The sequence below is a fragment of the Coregonus clupeaformis genome, chromosome 4, assembly GCF_020615455.1.
Source record: "Coregonus clupeaformis isolate EN_2021a chromosome 4, ASM2061545v1, whole genome shotgun sequence".
In the NCBI taxonomy this organism is placed as follows: Eukaryota; Metazoa; Chordata; class Actinopteri; order Salmoniformes; family Salmonidae; genus Coregonus; species Coregonus clupeaformis.
This window is the reverse complement of record NC_059195.1, coordinates 4693379-4709972: the sequence shown is the minus strand read 5'-3', so window position 1 is coordinate 4709972 and position 16594 is coordinate 4693379. Positions and strand designations below refer to the sequence as shown.

Genomic DNA, 16594 nt, shown 5'->3' with positions numbered 1-16594 from the left:
AATGCCTGCAACAAATCAATCCCACAATAGCCACTAAAACCATTTTTCCGATCATTACCACTTCCTATAGATCCATCAGTGTTACTGCACCACTAACACCATTAACAACCACTACTACAAAACATAGCAATAGTGATGATAACATATATGCTATAGTAGTAGTATACTACTGTTACAATCATATTTTTTAGGTTGAGCCTTGCAGTCTCCACCTGGAATGAACCAGTCATTCCTCAACGGAAACCTGTTTTCTTCCTGTATTTTTCCAGTATTTAGCTGGAATTCTCTACTGGCACCATAGCATTACCTCAGCCACCTCCAGCTGTTGGAACTGACAGACGTGCCCAGTGTCCAGGACTAAGTGACAGAGCAGGCGATGAGCTGTGACCCTCAGATGAAGAGCCTCTGTTCTGGTCAGTTCTGTCTCAGTTCCAGCTTTCCACTACACTAACTGTAGAGAAATAGAAGTAGAGAAGCACAAAGGGGCAGATCAGATTATTAATAATATAATAATATTTATGCTGGGAATGGAAGATAACGGAATGGAAGATAACGGAATGGAAGATAACGCTCCGCAACGGAGTGAAACAGGCAGGTACTCTGTGCTTTTCCAATAAGAAACAAATGTTTTCTGTTGCAAAACATTTTGCTAGGGTGTGCCCTAAATGAACACATCCCTGGAGTTATACTGGAGCAGGATCATTTGAGAAACAGGCAACACTTCTATGTTGATTTACTTTTCCTTTTTTCCACTATTTGGCGAGGTGAGTCAGGGAGCGATCACTTTTTCCTCCACAGAAACTTCCAGAAGAACCCAGGTCTTGCTAAAGCAATGAACTGGGCTCTTGCTCTGGCCAAACGAGATGCAGGCCGGCAATGTTTCCACTGTATCCATGGTAACCTTGTATAGTATGAGTAGGCAAGTTAGTATATTATGTGAGTGGGAGGATGGGTTTCAGGGCCATTGACGATAATATGTCATGCATTTGCTTGATTGATTACTTTTTTTGTTTGTTGTCCACTCCACTCGACATCTTACAGGATGTGGTTTAGTAGGATAACATTAGATTATATGGCACCAGATTCTATGCCATTTCTCTTTTTGTAATTTCAAGGAACAACTTAAATCACTGTGCCATTGTTGGGTAATTTCTCGGACTCTAAATTGTTTAAAACTTTTTTGGTTACTACATGATTCCATATGTGTTATTTCATAGTTTTGATGTCTTCACTATTATTCTACAATGTAGTAAACTTCCAGAAGTGAATGATGGTAGAGGACACACCCCCTCTAATATGCATACTGCAAACAGACCCAACTCATTTTGAAACCTCTTATCTTCAGTTGAGCAAAAAAACAAACATGGCGGAGCATACAAACTACCCATCGTAGGATTACTTTAGATTTTTAGAAGGTGTTTTACTCAATTATTTCGATCACTGGTGAGATCACCCGTGATGTGTTGAATTGTAAACAACAATCGCTAATATTAGATAATTCATATTATTGTTTCTGTCAGCCGAGAGTTATCTAAATATGACCGCTTGTGTTAGGTCACTCTTTCCTCAGTTAGCGCTACGACTAATGTAGCATACATTTTCCGGTTTGGATGAGAATTGTGTTATGCTGTCACTACTTCTGTGAATGTCTTGAACCAAACAACTTTTCACTGTAGCCTACACTTGGCCGCCTGAGCCATTGAGCAAATTAAAATAGGGTGTGCAAACTTTTGTTTTTCACCTCCACATTTTTAATAGCAAATTATCATAATCCATTGGATAATTAGTCAAAATTCATGATATTGCTTATTCCAGTTACTAATGAGGATGCACCCTTTAAGAAAATGATTGTAAAAACTGTTAATTCCCCGTGGATTGATGTGGAATTGAAAAATTATGTTGATGAGAGGGATGGGGGAAAATAAATGACAAATAAGTCTGGCTGCACAACCGATTGGCAAACGTATTGCAAATTGAGAAATCATATGACTAAACTAAATTAAAAGAAGAAGAAACTACACTATGAAATAAAGATAAATGACATAAATAATGGTAATTAAAAGCTTTGAGAACCGTAAATGACATTTTTGTGAAAAAGGCAAACTCAGCTCCATCATTCATTGAATCAGATGGCTCATTCATCACCAAACCAACTGATATTGCCAACTACTTTAACGATTTTTTCAATGGCAAGATTAGCAAACTTAGGCATGACATGCCAGCAACAATTGCTGAAACTACACATCCAAGTATATCTGACCAAATTGTGAAAGACAAGCATTGTAATTTTGAATTCCGTAAAGTGAGTGTGGAAGAGGTGAAAAAAGTATTGTTGTCTATCAACAATGACAAGCCACCGGGGTCTGACAACTTGGATGGAAAATTACTGAGGATAATAGCGGACGATATTACCACTCCTATTTGCCATATTTTCAATTTAAGCCTACTAGAATGTGTGTGACCCCAGGCTTGGAGGGAAGCAAAAGTCATTCCACTACCTAAGAATAGTAAAGCCCCCTTTACTGGCTCAAATAGCTGACCCATTAGCCTGTTAACAACCCTTAGTAAACTAATGGAAAAAATGGTGTTTGACCAGATACAATGCTATTTTACAGTAAACAAATGGACAACAAACTTTCAGCATGCTTATAGAGAAGGACATTCAACAAGCACATCACTAACACAAATGACTGATGATTGGCTGAGATAAATTGATGTTAGCAGCAGCTAATGGGGATCCATAATAAATACAAATACAAATATTATATGATATCTGAGTGAGAATGACTGTCAAAATCAATTGGGACCCCCTTCAGGTCAGGGCCCCTGCGTGCCCTGTCGGTATTTGGGTGATTACTACCAGTTTAGATAGCTGACTAGACTAACTACCAATCAAACAATTGACATGGCTAATTGTCAGCTAATTGAGTGAATGACATAACAATAGAAAAACTGCTGTTGCACAAACACATTTAGAAATTGCACCTGGTTTATTTTGCTATTCTTACTCTCAATAAGAAGTTGAGACCCCGATGGAGCTCCTAAAAAAAAAAAGATTTTTGCTTATGCCTGGAGCTGGCCCTCCAAATTATCCCACAACACTTTACAGCAAATCGAAAATATTTAAATACTGCTTGTTTTTAGTGTTGGGCTGTGTATGTGTGTGTTGGGGTGTCAGTGTAATTACTGTATGTGTGAGTGTGTGGGTAGAATCCAGTGTTTTTGCATAGAGTCAGTGCAAGAGAGTTAGTGCAAAAAAGGGTCAATGCAGGTAGTCCGAGTAGCCATTTGATTAGCTATTTAGCAGTTTTGTTTAGCAGTCTTATGGCTTGGGGGTAGAAGCTGTTCAGGGTCCTGTTGGTTCCAGATTTGGTGCACTGGTACTGCTTGCTGTGCGGTAGCAGAGAGAACAGTCGTATACTTTTTTGGGGGCCTTCCTCTGACACCGCCTGGTATAGAGGTCCTGGGTGGCAAGGAGCTCAGCCCCAGAGATGTACTGGGCCATACTCATCACCCTCTGTAGCACCTTGCAGTCGGGTGTCTTGAAGTTGCCGTACCAAGCGGTGCAGCCAGTCAAGATATTCTCAATGGTGCAGCTGTAGAACATTCTAAGGATCTGCCAAATCTTTTGAGCCTCCTCAAGGTGAAGAGTCGCTGTTGTGCCCTCTTCATAACTGTGTGGGTGTGTGTGGACTATGTTAAGTCCTTAGCGATGTGGATGCAGAGGAACTTGAAGCTCTCGACCCGCTCCACCACAGCCCCATCGATGTGGATGGGGGCGTGCTCGCCCCTCCGTTTCCTGTAGTCCACGATCAGCTCCTTTGTATTGCTGATGTTTAGGGAGAGGTTGCTGTCCTGGCACCACAATGCCAGGTCTCTGACCTTCTCCCTATAGGCTGCCTCTTCGTCATCGGTGATCAGTCCTACCACCGTTGTATCGTCAGCAAACTTGATGATGGTGTTGGAGCCGTGCGCAGCCATGCAGTCGTGGGTGAACAGGGAGTAAAGGAAAGGACTTAGCACACACCCCTGATGGGCCCCCGTGCTGATGGTCAGCATGTCAGATGTGTTGTTGCCTACCCTCACCGCCTGGGGGCGGCCCGTTAGGAAGTCCAGGATCCAGTTGCAGAGGGAGGTGTTGAGTCCTAGGGTACTGAGCTTGGTGATGAGCTTGGAGGGGACTACGGTGATAAATGCTGAGCTGTAGTCAATGAACAGCATTCTTACGTACAGTGCATTCGGAAGGTATTCTGACCCATTGACTTTTTCCATATTTTGTTAAGTTACAGCCTTATTCTAAAATGGATAACATTTTACCCCATAATGACAAAGTGAAAACAGGTTTTTAGAAATTTTAGCAAAAATATTAAAAATAAAAAACAGAAATACCTTATTTACATAGGTATTCAGACCCTTCGCAATGAAACTAGAAATTGTGCATCCTGTTTCCATTGATCATCCTTAAGATGTTTCTACCACTTGATTGGACTTCACATGTGATAAATTCAATTGATTGGACATGATTTGGAAAGGCACACACCTGTCTATATAAGGTCCCACAGTTGACAGTGCATGTCAGAGCAAAAACAAGCCATGAGGTCGAAGGAATTGTCCGTAGAGCTCCAAGACAGGATTGTGTCGAGGCACAGATCTGGGGAAGGGTACCAAAACATTTCTGCAGCATTGAAGGTCCCCAAAAACACAGTGGCCTCCATCATTCTAAAATGGAAGAAGTTTGGAACCATCAAGACTCGAGCTGGCTGACCGGCCAAACTGAGCAATCAGGGGAGAAGGGCCTTGGTCAGGGATGTGACCAAGAACCTGATGAATACTCTGATAGAGCTCCAGAGTTCCTCTGTGGAGATGGGAGAACCTTCCAAAAGGACAACCCTCTCTACAGCACTCCACCAATCAGGCCTTTATGGTAGAGTGGCCAGATGGAAGCTACTCCTCAGTAAAAGGCACATGACAGCCCGCTTGGAGTTTGCCAAAAGGTACCTTAAAGGACTCTCAGACCATGAGAAACAAGATTCTCTGGTCTGATGAAACCAAGATTGAACTCTTTGGCCTGAATGCCAAGTGTCACGTATGGAGGAAACCTGGCACCATCCCTACAGAGATGTTTTTCAGCGGCAGGGACTGGGAGACTAGTCAGGATTGAGGGAAAGATGAATGGAGCAAAGGACAGACAGATCCTTGATGAAAACCTGCTTCAGTTATGCTCTGGACCTCAGACTGGGGCGAAGGTTTACCTTACCGTACATTGACCCTAAGCACACAGCCAAGACAACGCAGGAGTGGCTTCAGGACAAGTCTCTGAATGTCCTTGAGTGGCCCAGCCAGAGCCCAGACTTGGAACCCGATCGAACATCTCTGGAGAGACCTAAAAATACCTGTGCAGCAACGCATACCATCCAACCTGACAGAACTTGAGAGGATCTGCAGAGGAGAATGGGAGAAACTCCCTAAATACAAGTGTGCCAAGCTTGTAGCGTCATACCCAAGAAGACTCGAGGCTGCAAATGCTGCCAAAGGTGCTTCAACAAAGTACTGAGTAAAGGGTCTGAATACTTATGTAAATGTGATATTTCGTTTTTATATATATTTGCAAACATTTCTCAAAACCTGTTTTTGATTTGTCATTATGGGGTATTGTGTGTAGATTGATAAGGGGGGGAAAACTATTCAATCCAATTTAGAATAAGGCTGTAATGTAACAAAATGTGGAAAAAGTCAAGGGGTCTGAATTCTTCCGAATGCACTGTATTCTTCCTTTTTTCCAGGTGGGTGGGAGTGCAATAGATGTTGCGTCACCTGTGGATCTTTTGGGGCAGTATGTCACACCCTGGCTCTGGGACTCTATATGTTGAGCCAGGGTGTGTTCATTCTATGTGTTCTGTTTCTTTGTTTGGGTGTTCTAGGTTGTCTGTTTCTATGTTTGCCTGTGTGACTCCCAATCAGAGGCAACGAGTGTCAGCTGTCGGCTGGTTGTCTCTGATTGGGAGCCATATTTAAACTGTATGTTTTCCCTTGGGTGTTGTGGGTTTTTGTTCCTTGTCGGTCTTTGTCACCGTGGACTTCACGAGTCGTTTATTGTTTTGTTTGACACTTTAATATAATAAAGTATCATGTTCGCTCAACACGCTGCGCATTGGTCTACTGCTCTTCAAGACGATCGTGACAGAAAAACCCACCATACCAGGACCAAGCAGCGTGTCCAGGAACACACGCAGGAGGTGACTCTTATGGATGTCCTCCTCGGTTGGGGGCAGATTGCTGAGGAGGAGGCCGTCCGGTACCGGAAGGCGATAAAGGGGGAGACCCAGGCAGGAGAGGAGCAGCGGCGCCAAACGGGTCAACGTCGGACAGGCGAGAGGCAACCCCAAGACATTTTTAGGGGGGGGCACACGGCATAGGCGACTGGGCAGCAGGAGGCTGCCACAGGGCGAAATGGGAGACGAGGAGAGAAGGCCACCGGGTTACGGGAGCCATTGGCGAGAGGAGGGAAGGAAGTTGTAGAGGCACGGCGAGAGGTACTGAGGTGTATTGCCAGTCCGGTCCGGCCCGTTCCTGATCCCCGTTTAAGGCCAGTGGTGTGTGTTCCCAGTACGGTCCGGCCTGTTCCTGCTCCACGCACCAAGCCTACGGTGTGCGTCGCCAGCCCAGTCCGGCCTGTCCCTGCTCCACGCACCAAGCCTACGGTGTGCGTCGACAGCCCAGCCCGGCCTGTTCCTGCTCCACGCACCAAGCCTACGGTGTGCGTCGCCAGCCCAGCCCGGCCTGTCCCTGCTCCACGCACCAAGCCTACGGTGTGCGTCGCCAGCACAGCCCGGCCTGTCCCTGCTCCACGCACCAAGCCTACGGTGTGCGTCGACAGCCCAGCCCGGCCTGTTCCTGCTCCACGCACCAAGCCTACGGTGTGCGTCGCCAGCCCTGCCCGGCCTGTTCCTGCTCCACGCACCAAGCCTACGGTGTGCGTCGACAGCCCAGCCCGGCCTGTTCCTGCTCCACGCACCAAGCCTACGGTGTGCGTCGCCAGCCCAGTCCGGCCTGTCCCTGCTCCACGCACCAAGCCTACGGTGTGCGTCGCCAGCCCAGCCCGGCCTGTTCCTGCTCCACGCACCAAGCCTACGGTGTGCGTCGCCAGCCCTGCCCGGCCTGTTCCTGCTCCACGCACCAAGCCTACGGTGTGCGTCGCCAGCCCTGCCCGGCCTGTTCCTGCTCCACGCACCAAGCCTACGGTGTGCGTCGACAGCCCAGCCCGGCCTGTCCCTGCTCCACGCACCAAACCTACGGTGTGCGTCGCCAGCCCAGCCCGGCCTGTTCCTGCTCCACGCACCAAGCCTACGGTGTGCGTCGCCAGCCCTGTCCGGCCTGTCCCTGCTCCACGCACCAAGCCTACGGTGTGCGTCGTCAGCCCAGCCCGGCCTGTCCCTGCTCCACGCACCAAGCCTACGGGGTGCGTCGCCAGCCCGGCCCGGCCTGTCCCTGCTCCACGCACCAAGTCTACGGTGCGCGTCGCCAGCCCGGTCCGGCCTGTTCCTGCCACTCGCACCAAGTCTACGGTGTTTTTCGCCAGCCCGGCCCGGCTCGTTCCTGCCACTCGCACGAACCAGGGGTGCGAGTCGTCAGTCCGGCACAACCCGTGCCTGGGTCATCGGTGCCAGATCAGGTACCGCTTTATTGCTCCCCAACGGAGCTGAAGCTAGCCGCTCCTGCTACGTCCAGGTCAGCTCCAGCCAGCGGAGCCAGACTGGACCAGGGGCGCTATGGGGGGTTCATTGGAGGGTGGTGGTCAAGGCCGGAGGCAGAACCGCCGCCGAGGAGGTATGCCCGCCCAGCCCTCCCCTGTTTTGCTTTAGTTGAGGCGCGGTCGCAGTCCGCGCCTTTAGGGGGGGGGGTACTGTCACACCCTGGCTCTGGGACTCTATATGTTGAGCCAGGGTGTGTTCATTCTATGTGTTCTGTTTCTTTGTTTGGGTGTTCTAGGTTGTCTGTTTCTATGTTTGCCTGTGTGACTCCCAATCAGAGGCAACGAGTGTCAGCTGTCGGCTGGTTGTCTCTGATTGGGAGCCATATTTAAACTGTATGTTTTCCCTTGGGTGTTGTGGGTTTTTGTTCCTTGTCGGTCTTAGTCGTTTATTGTTTTGTTTGACACTTTAATATAATAAAGTATCATGTTCCCTCAACACGCTGCGCATTGGTCTACTGCTCTTCAAGACGATCGTGACACAGTATGCAAATTGGAGTGGGTCCAGGGTGTCTGGGATGATGGTGTTGATGTGAGCCATGACCAGCCTTTCAAAATATTTCATGGCTATAGATGTGAGAGCTACGGGGCTATAGTCATTTAGGCAGGTTACCTTGACGTTCTTGGGCACAGGGTGGTCTGCTTGAAAGAAGTTGGTATTACAGATCGGATCAGGGATAGTTTGAAAATGTCAGTGAAGACACTAGCCAGTCAATGCATGCTCTGTGTATGCGTCCTGGTATTCCATCTGGTCCTGCAGTCTTGCGAATGTTAACTTGTTTAAAGGTCTTACTCACATCGGCTACGGAGAGCGAGTTCACACAGTCGTCATGAACAGCTGGTGCTCTCATGCATGGTTCAGTGTTGGTAGGCTTGCGTTGCTGGGCAGCTCGCGGCTGGGTTTCCCTTTGTAATCCGTTATAGTTTGCAAGCCCTGCCACATCTGATGAGTGTCAGAGTCGGTGTAGTAGGATTCGATCTAAGTCCTGTATTGACACTTTGCCTGTTTGATGGTTCGTCTGAGGTCGTAGCGGAATTTCTCATAATTGTCCGGATTAGTGTTCTGCTCCTTGAAAGCAGCAGTTCTAGCCTTTTGCTCAGTGCAGATGTTGCCTGTAATCCATGACTTCTGGTTGGGGTATGTACGTACGATCACTGTGGGGACGACGTCATCCATGCTTTTATTAACGAAGCCGGTGACTGATGTGGTAAACGCCTCAATATTATCGGTTGAATCCCGGAACATATTCCAGTCTGTGCTAGCAAAACAGTCCTAGCACTAAAATATGTGCAACATGAAAATATTGTCCCAATTACATTGTGTAACATATTGACGGTACCTAACTAGACCCAGAGATAGGCTATCCAATGTCAAACCAACTTTGCTAGTTGGTTAAAGAATTTGGCTAGCACTAGCTAGCCTAGGCAACTCCAGGACACAATACCTTGTTAGACTGTTTCAGGTTATCTAGAAGGGTGAGTGACTGTACATACGCTTGCCACATGCGAACACACACATAAAATACACCCACATTAAACCACCCCCCCAAGAAAACTCTCATTTGTGACCCACCGCCTCGATTCGGTCTTATGTTGCAAAATTTGAATGTGTATTTTTTTACATTGGATAAAAGTAGAGACTCAGCGCTACAAAATGGTATATCATACACTGCAGATGAGGAACAATGGAAAAGTCATTATTTGAAAGTTAATAAACTTGTAACAAAATTTTTGAGAAAATGGCCCTTGAATGATTTGGTATACCTACCGGAGAGCTTTTCTTTGTCTACACCTATTCAGCATCGTTCACACCCTCTTAACCCAGCCACACCCATCTCTTTAAGGATTCACATGTGAGGCCATGTGCTAAATAGAGTGAGCAAGGTAGTGTAGTAAACAACCAAATATTTCAAGACTAAAAGTGGTTAAAGTAGTAGCCTACAATAAGGAAAAACTCCAGGTAAAAATACACTTTATCTAGTCCTTGGCCTATATCCTAATCTGACTTTGGTGCAGGCCAAGTTATTCTTCACTTTACCGTCTCTCTAGTAAACACACACTATATCAAATAGAATCAAAGTTTATTTGTCACATGAACAGGATAGAGAAGGTGTAAAAGGTACAGTGAAATGGTTACTTGGATATTTGCATAGTAGCAATATCAAAAATAGAAAGTGTCCAGATAAATATTTTATAATTATTAGATGATGCTTAGTGCTTACCCATACACACTTGTTTAAATTGATGGGTCATGTGAAAGAAATGCTATAATCACATCTTAACAGCCACATCTAGCTAAGTGGATGGGTCACTATTGTCTAGACATGTACATGAAATGTTCATGAAATACAATAGATAGCCTTAATCACCCCCAGACACACCTGGCTAACTTGATTTGATTTGATGGGTCATGTAATCATCTGGCGAAGTGGCGTCTTTTGTTTAGACATGTAGCTAACTAGCTAGCTAGCTAAACATTGAACCATAATCCCAACCCCTACTACTAGCAATACAAACAGATTGTCATAGCTAGCCACCATGCATGAAATGCTGTAGTCTGAATCTGCAGGTAGCTAAAGCTAACCAACTAGGTTCAATGTTAGCTAAATAGCTAAGATCAGGCTATAACTAGCAATGCAAATGTCTTTCTGGGATACAAATAATATTACTACACAGGTCATACACGTAACGTTAGCTAGCGAGCCAGCAAGTGAATGTTTGCTAGCTAGCTAACAAACAGTATGCTTTAACTTGCAATGAAAACGACTTTGACAAAATTAGAAACGTATAATATCTGAAAATGTAGCTAGACTCTTACCCGTATACATGGATGAACACTTCACGACAGACTGGAACCACTTAACTACGACATCGTGTGTCGTTTCCGTTTTGTTTGTATAACTTGTTTGGCCCGCGTTGTCAAGTCACTCCGGTTCACACTGACCGTGTGCAGAAAGCAGTCCATCACAACCTGCTAAATTCAGGGCAGCAATGTTGTTGAGAGCAGTAGCAACACTTTTGCAGTTCTCCATGGTTAACGTTATATCTTTCAAAAAAGCTGTGGTAGCAAGGATTATCTACACATACTGAGCAGCTCATGTTATAGATAGAACCATGCTACATGGCAGACCAATCCTAACTCATCTCTCGGCATGTCCAGCCCATCTATTATCTCAGCCAATCATGACTAGCGGGAAGGTTCCTGTCTTTTTCCTTGATTAAACCAACTAGGCTCGTAATAAAAAAAAAAAATATTATTTACAGATGGCATAGAAGTTTGTTATTAAGGCACATGAAAGTTCACATGTTCCAGAAGGCATTTCTGCCCCCAAAAACGCATATTAAAACAAAAAACGTTCAAATGCCTCTCCTGTGAAGCAGTGGCGTGCGACATACGCCTAGCTTCCTGAAATGGGTCACATTTGGCTTCTGTCATGGCCCCTGCATTTCTTAATGACCAAGCAGAACAATTAGGTCAAATCAGGAAGTTCAGACCCCTTTAATTAAAAACTAGCAGTATTTCAATCTTCTCGATTTGCAGTAAAGTTTTGTGGGATAATTAGGAGTACAGCGACACCTACGATCCCAGGATTGAGATGTTTTCAAATAATTTCACTTGAAGTTCACCGCACTTGAGGTTTCACAGTATTCCTTCTACTGTAGCTGCAATGTTATGGCTAATAGAAGACCGGTAAAATAGACGTGTTATGTTACTTTTTTGATTCTGTTTACGTTTTCCCACGCAGATGCACTGAGCCCGTTGTGTGTCAGCTAACACACTAACAGCTGTGGAGCTGTTAGCCTGCAGCCAATCATGGGCTTCTCTCCATTTCAAAAAGCAACATCTGCGAAACACATACACTGTTGACTCTAAGACATGACAGTAGACTCAATTCCAAATAACATAGACCTACATAAAGGATTACAAGCATTATTCAAAATTACAGTTTTAAATCAGGACATTCTTTTCAGAACTTGATTGACAGGACTATTACTTATGTTTCAGTTCAATTGTCATAACTGATGACTAACATGTGCATACGATTCCTACACTGGTCCCACCCAGGGAGATACCTCTATTAATACCAGAGTAATTATATAATACATATTGAGACTTAAAGGCAGATAATGTGCATCCAGCCTGACAACCATGATTACCTGTTCTTTTGATTTCCTAGTTCACTCGTTTTTTGGGCCACCTACATCTCCATTATTCAACACATCAAATGATCTAATATTTCTACACTCTAACATTTATCTCTCTCTCTCTCTCTCTCTGAATACTTTCCCTGCCTTCATTTCAGCAATCACTTTTTAGTAAAATATTCGCTAAAGGAGGGTCGAACCATAAAATGCAGGTTAGGGTAACAATATAAGAGAGGTGTTCATTTCCTGTCAAAGCTTTAGCACTTTGTTGGCTTGGTGCACTTTTCCCTTACAGTGGCCCCTACAGCAATGCAGTCAGAGTTAGCCCCCTTCTCAACCAAGGTGTAATGGAGAGGCAAGGTGGGGTGGAACCTCCATAAATCATCAGGTTTGCCCATTAACCCTGCAGAGCTGTGAGCCACGGTAGGTCCCAACATTATCACCGCCATGAGGATCAATGAGCCAGCCGGGAGTATGAGCAAAGGTCGTCAGGGAGAGAAGTCAAATAAAGAAGTCAAATAAACTTATCCCACAGCTTTAGTTCTGATTATAGAGATGACACCCCTCAAAATCACACACTCTCTGGGGAACACATGTGCAAGTATGCACACACCAATAAATAGTGAAACATTAATAAAGTTATCCTTTTAGATAAAACTATACTAAATATATTCACGTCACCAAATAATTGATTAAAAGACACTGTTTTGCAATGAAGGTTTACAGTAGCCTCAACAGCACTCTCTGGGGTAGCACTATTGTGTAGCCGGAGGACAGCTAGTTTCCATCCTCCTCTGGGTACATTGACTTCAATACAAAACCTAGTAGGCTCATGGTTCTCACCCCCTTCCATCGACTTACACAGTAATTGCAGCATGAACTGACATACAGTGAGGGAAAAAAGTATTTGATCCCCTGCTGATTTTGTACGTTCGCCCACTGACAAAGAAATGATCAGTCTATAATTTTAATGGTAGGTTTATTTGAACAGTGAGAGACAGAATAACAACAACAAAAATCCAGAAAAACGCAAGTCAAAAATGTTATAAATTGATTTGCATTTTAATGAGGGATATAAGTATTTGACCCCCTCTCAATCAGAAAGATTTCTGGCTCCCAGGTGTCTTTTATACAGGTAATGAGCTGAGATTAGGAGCACACTCTTAAAGGGAGTGCTCCTAATCTCAGCGTGTTACCTGTAAAAAGACACCTGTCCACAGAAGCAATCAATCAGATTCCAAACTCTCCACCATGGCCAAGACCAAAGAGCTCTCCAAGGATGTCAGGGACAAGATTGTAGACCTACACAAGGCTGGAATGGGCTACAAGACCATCGCCAAGCAGCTTGGTGAGAAGGTGACAACAGTTGGTGCGATTATTCGCAAATGGAAGAAATACAAAATAACTTTCAATCTCCCTCGGCCTGGGGCTCCATGCAAGATCTCACCTCGTGGAGTTGCAATGATCATTAGAACGGTGAGGAATCAGCGTAGAACTACACAGGAGGATCTTGTCAATGATCTCAAGGCAGCTGGGACCATAGTCACCAAGAAAACAATTGGTAACACATTACGCCGTGAAGGACTGAAATCCTGCAGCGCCCGCAAGGTCCCCCTGCTCAAGAAAGCACATATACAGGGCCGTCTGAAGTTTGCCAATGAACATCTGAATGATTCAGAGGAGAACTGGGTGAAAGTGTTGTGGTCAGATGAGACCAAAATGGAGCTCTTTGGCATCAACTCAACTCGCCATGTTTGGAGGAGGAGGAATGCTGCCTATGACCCCAAGAACACCACCCCCACCGTTAAACATGGAGGTGGAAACATTATGCTTTGGGGGGTGTTTTTCTGCTAAGGGACAGGACAACTTCACCGCATCAAAGGGACGATGGACGGCGCCATGTACCGTCAAATCTTGGGTGAGAACCTCCTTCCCTCAGCCAGGGCATTGAAAATGGGTCGTGGATGGGTATTCCAGCATGACAATGACCCAAAACACACGGCCAAGGCAACAAAGGAGTGGCTCAAGAATAAGCACATTAAGGTCCTGGAGTGGCCTAGCCAGTCTCCAGACCTTAATCCCATAGAAAATCTGTGGAGGGAGCTGAAGGTTCGAGTTGCCAAATGTCTGCCTGTCACGCCCTGGCTCTGGGGACTCTTATATGTTGAGCCAGGGTGTTAGTTTCTAGTTCATGTGTTTCTATGTTGGCCGGGGTGGTTCCCAATCAGAGGCAGCTGTGGCTTGTTGTCTCTGACTGGGAACCATACTTAGGCAGCCTGTTTTGCACTTGTCATTTGTGGGATCTTGTTCCGGAGAGGTTTGTGTTTGTTAACCTTAGGACTTCACGTATCGTTTTGTTGTTTTGTTATTGTTTAATAGTACTCATTAAAAGATGTACGCATATCACGCTACGCCTTGGTCCGTTACTTACGACGATCGTGACAGAATATCCCACCAAATAAGGACCAAGCAGCGTGTCCAGGAGCAAACGCCGGAGGTAACGCTAGTGGATGTCCTCCTCGGTTGGGGGAAGATCACCGAGGAGGAGGCCGTCCGCTACCGGAGGGCGATGAGGGAGGATGTCCAGGCAGGAGAGGAGAAGCGGCGCCAACCGGGCCGTAGTCGTACAGGCGAGAGGCAACCCCAATAAAAAAATTTGGGGGGGCACACGGCATGGACGACGGGGCTGCTGGAGGCAACTACAGGGCGAGTTTGTGGACTAGGAGAGGAGGCCACCAGGTTACGGGGGCCATTGGTCAGGAGGGAAAAGGAGAGTGTGGAGGCACGGCGAGAGGAACTGAGTAGGCAGCAGAGGGAGCGGAGGTTTATGAGGAAACCCAGTCCCGCTCCTCGCACCAAGCAAGTGGTGTGTGTCACCAGTCCGGTCCGGCCCGTTCCTGATTCCCGCACAAGGCCAGTGGTGTGTGTTCCCAGTACGGTCAGGCCCGTTCCTGCTCCCCGCACTAAGTTAGTGGTGCGTGTTCCCAGTACGGCCCAACCCGTTCCTGCTCCCCGCACTAAGTTAGTGGTGCGTGTTCCCAGTACGGCCCAACCCGTTCCTGCTCCCCGCACTAAGTTAGTGGTGCGTGTTCCCAGTCCGGTCCAACCCGTTCCTGCTCCCCGCACTAAGTTAGTGGTGCGTGTTCCCAGTACGGCCCAACCTGTTCCTGCTCCCCGCACTAAGTTAGTGGTGCGTGTTCCCAGTACGGCCCGACCTGTTCCTGATCCCCGCACTAAGTTAGTGGTGCGTGTTCCCAGTCCGGCCCGACCCGTTCCTGCTCCCCGCACTAAGTTAGTGGTGCGTGTTCCCAGTCCGGCCCGACCCGTTCCTGCTCCCCGCACTAAGTTAGTGGTGCGTGTTCCCAGCCCGGCCCGGCCTGTTCCTGCCCCTTGCACCAAGCCAGTGGTGCGCGTCGCCAGCCCGGCCCGGCCTGTTCCTGCCCCTCGCACCAAGCCTGTGGTGCGCGTCGCCAGCCCGGCCCGCCCTGTTCCTGCCCCTCGCACCAAGCCTGTGGTGCGCATCGCCAGCCCGGCCCGGCCTGTTCCAGCCCCTCGCACCAAGCCTGTGGTGCGCGTCGCCAGACCGGCCCGGCCTGTTCCTGCTCCCCGCACCAAGCCAGTGGTGCGCGTCGCCAGCCCGGTCCGGCCTGTTCCTGCTCCCCGCACCAAGCCAGTGGTGCGTGCCGCCAGCCCGGTCCGGCCTGTTCCTGCTCCCCGCACCAAGCCAGTGGTGCGCGTCGCCAGCCCGGTCCGGCCTGTTCCTGCTCCCCGCACCAAGCCAGTGGTGCGGCGTCGCCAGCCCGGTCCGGCCTGTTCCTGCTCCCCGCACCAAGCCAGTGGTGCGCGTCGCCAGCCCGGTCCGGCCTGTTCCTGCTCTCCGCACCAAGCCAGTGGTGCGCGTCGCCAGCCCGGTCCGGCCTGTTCCTGCTCCCCGCACCAAGCCAGTGGTGCGCGTCGTCAGCCCAGTCCGGCCTGTTCCTGCTCCCTGCACCAAGCCTGGGGTGCGCGTCGTCAGCCCGGTCCGGCCCGTTCCTACTCCCCGCACCAAGCCAGTGTTGCGCGTCGTCAGTCCGGCACAGCCCGTGCCTGTTGGCACCGGTCAGCTGCTCCACACCGGAGCCTGAGCAATCCGCTCCACCGGTGTCCAGTCCAGCTCCGGGCCAGCGGGACCAGACCAGGGGCGCTACGGGGGGGTAGCGAGAGAGTGGTGGTCACGCCCGGAGCCGGATCCGCCTACCCCGCCTACCCTCTTGAGTTTGTGTGGCGCGGTCGCAGTCCGCGCCTTTGGGGGGGGGGTACTGTCACGCCCTGGCTCTGGGGACTCTTATATGTTGAGCCAGGGTGTTAGTTTCTAGTTCATGTGTTTCTATGTTGGCCGGGGTGGTTCCCAATCAGAGGCAGCTGTGGCTTGTTGTCTCTGATTGGGAACCATACTTAGGCAGCCTGTTTTGCACTTGTCATTTGTGGGATCTTGTGCCGGAGAGGTTTGTGTTTGTTAACCTTAGGACTTCACGTATCGTTTTGTTGTTTTGTTATTGTTGAATAGTACTCATTAAAAGATGTACGCATATCACACTGCGCCTTGGTCCGTTACTTACGACGATCGTGACACAGGCTCGAAACCTTAATGACTTGGAGAAGATCTGCAAAGAGGAGTGGAACAAAATCCCTCCTGAGATGTGTGCAAACCTGGTGGCC

The 16594-nt window shown here is 47.8% G+C and overlaps 1 long non-coding RNA gene across 2 annotated transcripts in view; it reads right to left on the bottom strand.

The window, feature by feature from the left end:
* Positions 1-313: 313 nt before the first annotated feature.
* Positions 314-16594, bottom strand: part of LOC121555670 — a 41541-nt gene continuing 25260 nt past the window's right edge. For both annotated transcript variants that reach the window (XR_005997977.2, XR_005997976.2), the window contains one exon: positions 314-451. This is a non-coding gene — a long non-coding RNA (uncharacterized LOC121555670). The remainder of the gene's footprint in view (positions 452-16594) is intronic.